The sequence below is a fragment of the Eucyclogobius newberryi genome, unplaced genomic scaffold (assembly GCF_026437365.1).
Source record: "Eucyclogobius newberryi isolate DKJ021-1_F unplaced genomic scaffold, fEucNew1.0.hap1 SCAF_2, whole genome shotgun sequence".
NCBI lineage: Eukaryota > Metazoa > Chordata > Actinopteri > Gobiiformes > Gobiidae > Eucyclogobius > Eucyclogobius newberryi.
In genome coordinates, this window is record NW_027315834.1 from 45,834,085 (window position 1) to 45,841,990 (window position 7,906).

General features: G+C 38.0%; 1 long non-coding RNA gene across 1 annotated transcript; it reads right to left on the reverse strand.

Moving 5' to 3' along the window:
• Nucleotides 1-6,242: 6,242 nt before the first annotated feature.
• LOC140367379 (uncharacterized) lies at nucleotides 6,243-6,521 on the reverse strand. The gene is made up of 3 exons (XR_011928115.1): nucleotides 6,464-6,521; nucleotides 6,360-6,399; nucleotides 6,243-6,289 (listed from the first exon to the last, which is right to left on the reverse strand). It is a non-coding gene; the product is annotated as an uncharacterized lncRNA (long non-coding RNA).
• Between the last annotated feature and the right edge of the window lie 1,385 nt (nucleotides 6,522-7,906).

A 7,906-nucleotide genomic window follows, 5' to 3' on the forward strand; every position in this document is an offset into this window, starting at 1 on the left:
CCCATGAATCAGGCTCAGTTTGTGCTCCAAAACAACAGATACAAAATTAAATAATAAAAAACAATGTAATAGGGCTTTTATATGGATTCTGCCTATACTTTTTCTTCTTTTTTCACTTTATTACACGTTCAATTATCTTCCGTTTTCAAAGAGGAATTGTTCAAACCCGACAACTGCTCAACCGGCACAACAGACTTTTACTGCTCTTTACCATATTTTCCGGACTATAAGTCGCACTGGAGTATAAGTTGCACCAGTGTGAAAATAATCAACATGTGAAAAGCGGTCAAAATAACAAATAATTTGTCATATAAGTTGCACCCCGGCTAAACTATGAAAAAAGGTGCGCCTTATATTCCGGAAAATACGGTAAATTTGTCTGATATTCCTCTGTGCAGATCGTATTCACACTTCTTTACGAGAGGTCAAGACTACAGCGGGTTCAGGCAGACTCGGGCCTCATTCTTAGCGTGAGTGTGTTCGTACCGGATCGCGACCGCCCCACGCCGGCGAGCGGTACGTCGCCGCTTCCGCCCACGGGCTGAGGGTCTCGGCGGCGCGAGGGGCGTAGTCCGAGGCGCTGATGTCGGAGAACGCGGACTCCAGCACCGGGGACAACTGCTCACAAAGCAAACGCTGAGAGAGGTTACGACGCAGAGAAGGACGAGTAAATGCAAAAAAAAACAACCTTGGAAACATGTTTTCTTCTTCTCGTGAGTCTGAAATGACAGAGACAAATACTAATAAGATGCATAAAACAGCATCAAACTGAGATTTAAGGTCAAACAGATTGTAAAAGAAAATCAAATGAAACGTTATTACAGCCAAGAAATGAGACAAAGCAACACTGACCATGATGACCCTTTGATTGGAGCATTTAAGTCTTTATAACTCCGTGTCAAAGTGCACACTCCTCAGAGTCTGGGATTGTCCAACTGTTCATAAACATCGGACTGAGCTAATAAAGCGCTGCAGATAATGTTTCTATAAGGCTGCCCCAAATAGATTGTATGTTTGCTGTAACCCGACCCAACATTTTTCAAGTGGGTCGGTCGGTAAATTCTATTTTATTTTTATTTACTTTGAAGGCAAAAAAAAAAATCTAAGTCGTTGCCATTTTTTGATTCTGCCAGTGACCCGCAGTGACCCGCAGTGACCCGCAGTGACCGACAGGTGTCGGACTTCATCAGTCAATGAGACGTTCTGCGTTTGTGTTAAGTTACATTTCTCGACGGTTTTCGCGACATTTTCGGCTTTCAAATATTTCTAGCGAGTTCCAGTGATACAAAATCATTCAACACAGCGCTTTTTTGAACAAACGACTGGTGAGTTGGCAAGATATAAAAAAAATAAAAATATTTGGCATCATTTTGACAAAATGCTGATATTTTTCGGCTATTTTTTTACCGGGTCGGTCGGGTTACAGCAAACAGACATAGTTTTTTGCTTTGGCTAACATTAAGATCCCGCTTGACTTTAAAAAGCTCTTTCTGGGACATAAACGCTCGCACTTCAAACAACAGACGGAAAAAACTTCAGAATCTACGTTTGGCGGCGTGAAAAAAGAAATGGCTGACACAGAATGAACCAAGTGTATAAACATTTAAAAACTACCTTCGCAAATGTGCATATTAACCAAACGTTTGTACAGTGGACAACTAAACCGAGCGATACGTGGCAAACTTTGATTAACACCAGCTCAGCGTATTGTCCCTTCTCCGTGTGCAGTTTTGGTTTCATAAATACATTTCTACAGTGGGTTATGTTCACCTGTGCTCGGGTGCCTGGCTCTCCACCAGGTGGAGCTGCGACGGCGAGCAGGGGCTCATCGGCAGCAGCAGAGGCTCACGTCGAGTGTGTTTGGAGACCGCCCGGCTGCCCCCGCTCAGGACGGACACTTTAGGAGGGTCTGGGACAGAAAAACACAGGTCACGACAATGTAAAGAATACTACATTTAGTCCCGGGGCCCTACGGTAAATATTTAACATCACTCGAGTCGCAGATTGTAACAGTTTATAAGAGATCTTCTATTGAGAGTGTTTTTCAAACTTCCTATAAGTGATCTGTTCTTTTCCTCTGTATCTACCTCTGTATCTAACTGCGTTGCAACAATTAAATTTCCCCATGTGTGGACAATAAAGGATTATCTTATCTTATCTTATCTTAGATTGTAAGTAAGTAAGTAAGTAAGTAAGTAAATTTTATTTATATAGCACCTTTCACAGACAGAGGTCACAAAGTGCTTCACAAAACACAGAATAAAACAATAAAAACACAAAAAACTTACAGTGAGCAATACATATACAACAAAAAATGACTGGATTTAGTGCTGAGTTCTAAATAATAATGATAATAAGAGCAATAATAATTATCTTCAATAAATCAAATCAAATCAAATCAATTTATTTTTGTAATAAGCCACCTTCCATCAAAAAATGCAGACACACAAATAAATTAACAGTTTTTTATTTTATTTTTAAGTACTTGGGTATTTACTAAATAAGCGCACTAAATATCAAATACATTTAAATTTGTATTTATTTATTTTATTTTTAAGCGCTTGGGGATTCATTAAATAAGCACATATGCACAAACACATGCTCTGACCTTTGTTTCAGTAGTCAACTAATCGGTAATTATAGTTTTAAATGAGTCAATAATAATAATAATTAAAGCCGCGGTAGCCTCGCCTCCCGCGCGACGGCCTTCCCGCCCGTCCATGTTTTCTACTACGTTTTGCGGCATACCAAACAAAGCTCAGTAATTCACTGTTGATGGTTGCGTAGTTTGCGATTCAAATAGTAGTTTGTCATGACAAATTGTTAGATTGTGCTGAACGCAGACCTGAGCAGGGAGAAAGAGAGAGAGCCTCGGTGACCCGTGACTTTTCATTGATGTTCAGGGGGTCAAAAATACCCGAGTTGTGGCAGAAAGAATAAAGTCTAAAGAATAAAGTCTAAAGAATAAAGTCTAAAGAATAAAGTCTAAAGAATAAAGTCAAAAGAATAAAGAATAAAGTCTAAAGAATAAAGTCTAAAGAATAAAGTCTAAAGAATAAAGTCTAAAGAATAAAGTCTAAAGAACAAAGTCTAAAGAACAAAGTCTAAAGAATAAAGTCTAAAGAATAAAGTCTAAAGAATAAAGTCTAAAGAACAAAGTCTAAAGAACAAAGTCTAAAGAATAAAGTCTAAAGAATAAAGTCTAAAGAATAAAGTCTAAAGAATAAAGTCTAAAGAATTGTTGTTGTTGTTGTTGTTGTTGTTGTTGTTGTTGTTTTATGGCGGTTGGCATCCGAGTGTTGCATTACCGCCAGACTTTATTCCTCAGACGTTCAGTCTAAATAATTAAAAGTCTAAAGAATTAAGTCAAAAGAATAAAGTCTAAAGAATAAAGTCGAAAGAATGAAGCCTAAAGAATAAAGTCTAAAGAATATCTAAAGAATAAAGTCTAAAGAATAAAGTCTAAAGAATAAAGTCTAAAGAATTAAAAGTCTAAAGAATTAAGTCAAAAGACTAAAGTCTAAAGAACAAAGTCTAAAGAATAAAGTCTAAAGAATAAAGTCTAAAGAATTAAGTCTAAAGAATTAAGTCTAAAGAATAAAGAATAAAGTCTAAAGAATAAAGTCTAAAGAATTAAGTCTAAAGAATTAAGTCTAAAGAATAATAATTCTAATGCTAATGCTAAGACTGCGGCACGAGAGGAAACGTCCCATCAAAATAAAAGAGAAAGAGGAAGTGAAGTGAAGGCATTCATTGCGCCTCTGCAGGCCAATTGTGAAAATACACAATATCTGCAATGCAATTTTTTCATGGCGTCTTGAGGAGAATATAAACCATGAGTTTCAAACAAATCAGACCATGTTGAGTTTTTCACACAATGTGTAGGGGGCGCTATAGAGTAAATTATTATTTCCAATCAGACCATTACTTGCATTTTTAACCACACAAGGGTTTTGAGCTATGCTGTCTGTGGGCTTCCAAACAGAATATATATCATTTTGCATTTATCATTTCGATTTAATAATGCCGCTGTCTTACAATATCAAAATACAATGCATTACAATGATTTTAATTGCCAACTAGTCGTGATGATGAATGAATTGCAGCCTGATGTGTGAGTGAGTGACAGGAGGATGAAGTGTACGGTGACCAGACATCCCCTTGTCCCCTTGTAACCGGGACGGTCCCACCTTTGAGCCCCGTGTCCCATGTCCCGGCAGATGTGTCCAAAACCATGGATTTGTCCCAGTTTTATTCAAGACGCGTACCAGTTGTGACCACTTTGAGAGCTTCCAACAGTAAAGAAGGGAATATATTGCCGTGTCTTTAGCCAAAACTAGAGAAAATCTGGCTTTAGAATCACCAAAACAAAAAAAGATGCACTAATTTCCACTGATAAAAGACTCTCAGATCATACACTGACACACAATCGAGCCGTGAAAGAGGTGTGAATGATCCGAGTGCATAAAAATGTACTCAATTACCTGCATTTTTAACCTGTTATTATTAATTCCCACTCCGAACCTGGTGTTACGACGGAGTATAAGGGCCAACCCAAAAAAAAAGAAATACGGGGCACTACAAGAATAAAGTCATTAATTAATTACTTTTTTCTCGTTAATTAACAAGATTTTTCTCGCTAATTAACGAGAAAAAAGTCATAATTTAAAGACAATAAAGGCAGATACGCGGTTCACTTTCAGCACCATGTTACGGGCTCCCCCCAGTGTTGCATAATGGTACAGTCCAGTAACAGCGCTGTGTTTTGTATGTTTAAAGCTGTGAAGCTGATCGGCTCTGAGTCAGATGCATCTGTGGAGTCTTCATAACACACAAACACGCCCCAAGTGAATACAAAAGCCCACAATAGATGTCGATCTTTATGATGCGAGCCTTTTAGACATTACAAACAATCATTTCCCCGGTGCAGTGCCCCCATGTCAGGTCCCGGACCTGTAACATGACGTACTTGTGTATTGGGTGATCGCGTGTGTAGGAGCTGCGCTCATCCATATTATATGGCTGATGTATGGCTGATGTATGGCTGATGTATGGCTGATGTATGGCTGATGTATGGCTGATGTATGGATGATGTATGGCTGATGTATGGATGATGTATGGCTGATGTATGGCTGATGTATGGATGATGTATGGCTGATGTATGGCTGATGTATGGATGATGTATGGCTGATGTATGGCTGATGTATGGCTGATGTATGGATGATGTATGGCTGATGTATGGCTGATGTATGGATGATGTATGGATGATGTATGGATGATGCGTGTGCGTAAAACGTATCGCTTTTTGGCTGTGCCAAACACGATCCGAGCGTCAGGAGCTGAGAGGAGGCGCAGACAGATGTTTGTGTTCTGTGTGTTTTACTGAGTTTGTCCAAAGGATGACAAAAGGTTAGAATCCGGGCATAAAACTTAAGTGCACACAATGAGCACGTGAGAATAGTGACGACGTAGACAAACAACTTAGAGGAACAGAGAACAGTGAATATAACAGCGAGGCTGCTCCTGTCTGCGGGCGGCTGTGGCACGGAGCACGGCTGCTGTTTGAGCCCATGATGCACTACGGCTACACCATGGAGAAAGTAAAGCGTTTATCCAACAGTTTGTGAATGATGCGACACAGGAAAGGTGCAGCTAAACGCAGTGTCTTGTCTTGTAACAAACACATACGTAAGACATTGTTTTAAAGACCAGGAAACACTTTAACATCTATTTCAGGCTTTTATGTGGTTCTAAACTGAGAACTCATCCAAGACCGTTCTTTTGAGTCCTGACCGTGGGGCTGAAAGTGAACTGCTCACGTCACTTTGAATCGGCGCCTAAAATACATATTTTTTTCTCGTTAATTAATGAGTTTTTTTCTCATTAATTAATGAGTTTTTTCTCATTAATTAACGTCTTTTTTTCATCAATTAATGACTTTATTCTCGTAGTGCAGGCATTTTTTTTTCTTGGTTGGCCCTTATACTCCGTCGTAGGGTGTGTCCCCTCACCCTAATTAAGTGTGCATTAATTCTGATTTAAGTGTGCATTAATTCAGATTTTTTTGGCATATTACCCTGTCAGAGTTGCACATAATAGTTAATAATCTTTAGGTTTGTCGTGGAAAAACATAAGCACCTTTGTTTTCTTTCTTGGCCGCGATCTGGTTGACGATAAACAGCGTGACCAGGTCCATGCTGCCGCCGGTTCGCATCCCGGTGGAGGCGTCCTGTACCGGGAGACCCAGGTGCTGCAACCGCCGCTGCAGCTTCTTCTTCTCAAAGAACTCCTGACAATAAGGAAGGAGTGAAAGATGAACATAAAAGAAGATAACGAGAGTAAGGAGCTGTCTTTCTTACTCTCTGTCGTTTCATGTCATCCTTCAACATAAGTCGGCTCCTGCAAAACCCAAGTTGTTATTAGCTAGTTATGACAAAAATATGTCTTTAAACATGTATCTTACCTTGAACCGCCGACCCAATTCATGTTCTGGGTCTTATTTAACTGTAAAGTACAAGTTAATTAGCAGAATGTAAGCGTAAAAGACAACAACGCTGAATAATAAACTAGCAAACAACCGGAAAGGAGGAAACAAGCCGGCTAACGTTAATGCTAACAGTAAAAGTATGAAGCTAAGAGGCTAAGCTAATGTTTTCTGAGCATCTGTGCAACGTCTGGTAGAGAATAGATTTAAAACGAAAATGTAAAATTATTAGCAAATGGTTGGAAAAGAATTACAACAAAACATGACAGATTTTTATATTATAAATTAAAAAAAATATATATATATATATATATATATATATTTTTTTTTAAAGCCGCAGTGACGTACAAGCACGCGACGTTTGTTTACGGAAGTCACATGATCACAACAGATTACTGAATCTGAAAAAAGGTTTCTACTGTAAGTGAGAAAAAAGCTCAAATAAGGAATTTCTATGGTGATATAATGCAACATAAAACAATTCATAATAATAGTAAAATAATAACATTTTAACTATGACAAAATAAAGGCATAAAACAAGGTGTTAGAATGAAAATAGACTGACTGAATATAAATACAGAACATAAGATAAGCCTTTATTTGTCCCACAATGGGGAAATTCCATTGTTGCAACACAAAGTAGGCACAGAAGTAAACAATAAAAAACAGATAAAAAAAAACTCTTATAAAACTCTTATAAATAACATTATAGTATGAACAGTGGAATTAATAAAGTTGTTGACAGGAGAGCGATAGTTAGAAACGTTATAGCACTTTATCTCTTTATTTATAATATAAAGTGTTCATCAGCCTGTAATAATGTTAAAGAGTAAAATCAAAGTGCAAAATGACAGGACTGCATATTTATCTAACTATTACATACTTTGATGAAATAGTTCCTGGCTCTATGGTAAATATTCACTCAAGTGGCAGTTTGTGAAATTTTTTTAAATAAAAGTTGAAATTGACTGAGGAAATAGTGCTGGGTTCTAAAAATAATAGTAATAATCCTCTCCCTATGTCATCAATAAGCCACCTTCCATCCAAACGTTTCTCTTACAAATTAAAAAATATATTAAAAAAATATCCGATATTAATATTTGTCAAATCATAACTATTTTGTAATGTATATGGATTGTGACCCTTGTTTACCGTGTGGTTGCTAGGTAACAGATGAGGAATTGCCTTATCCTCTTCATGTTCAACCAGAAAGTAAAATGTTCATTGCATTTTAGTGAAATGTAGTCCAGTCATAAATCAAATACACGTTCATTTATATTCCTACAGAATATTTACCATGCTGAATCTGACTTTGTTTTGTTATCTATGCTGTCGCAGCCGGTTTGCTCGTTATTAGGCCCGAGCGCCACAAGCTGGCGAGAGGCCTATTAATCTCGTAAGGCCGTGCGAAGCACGGCTGCG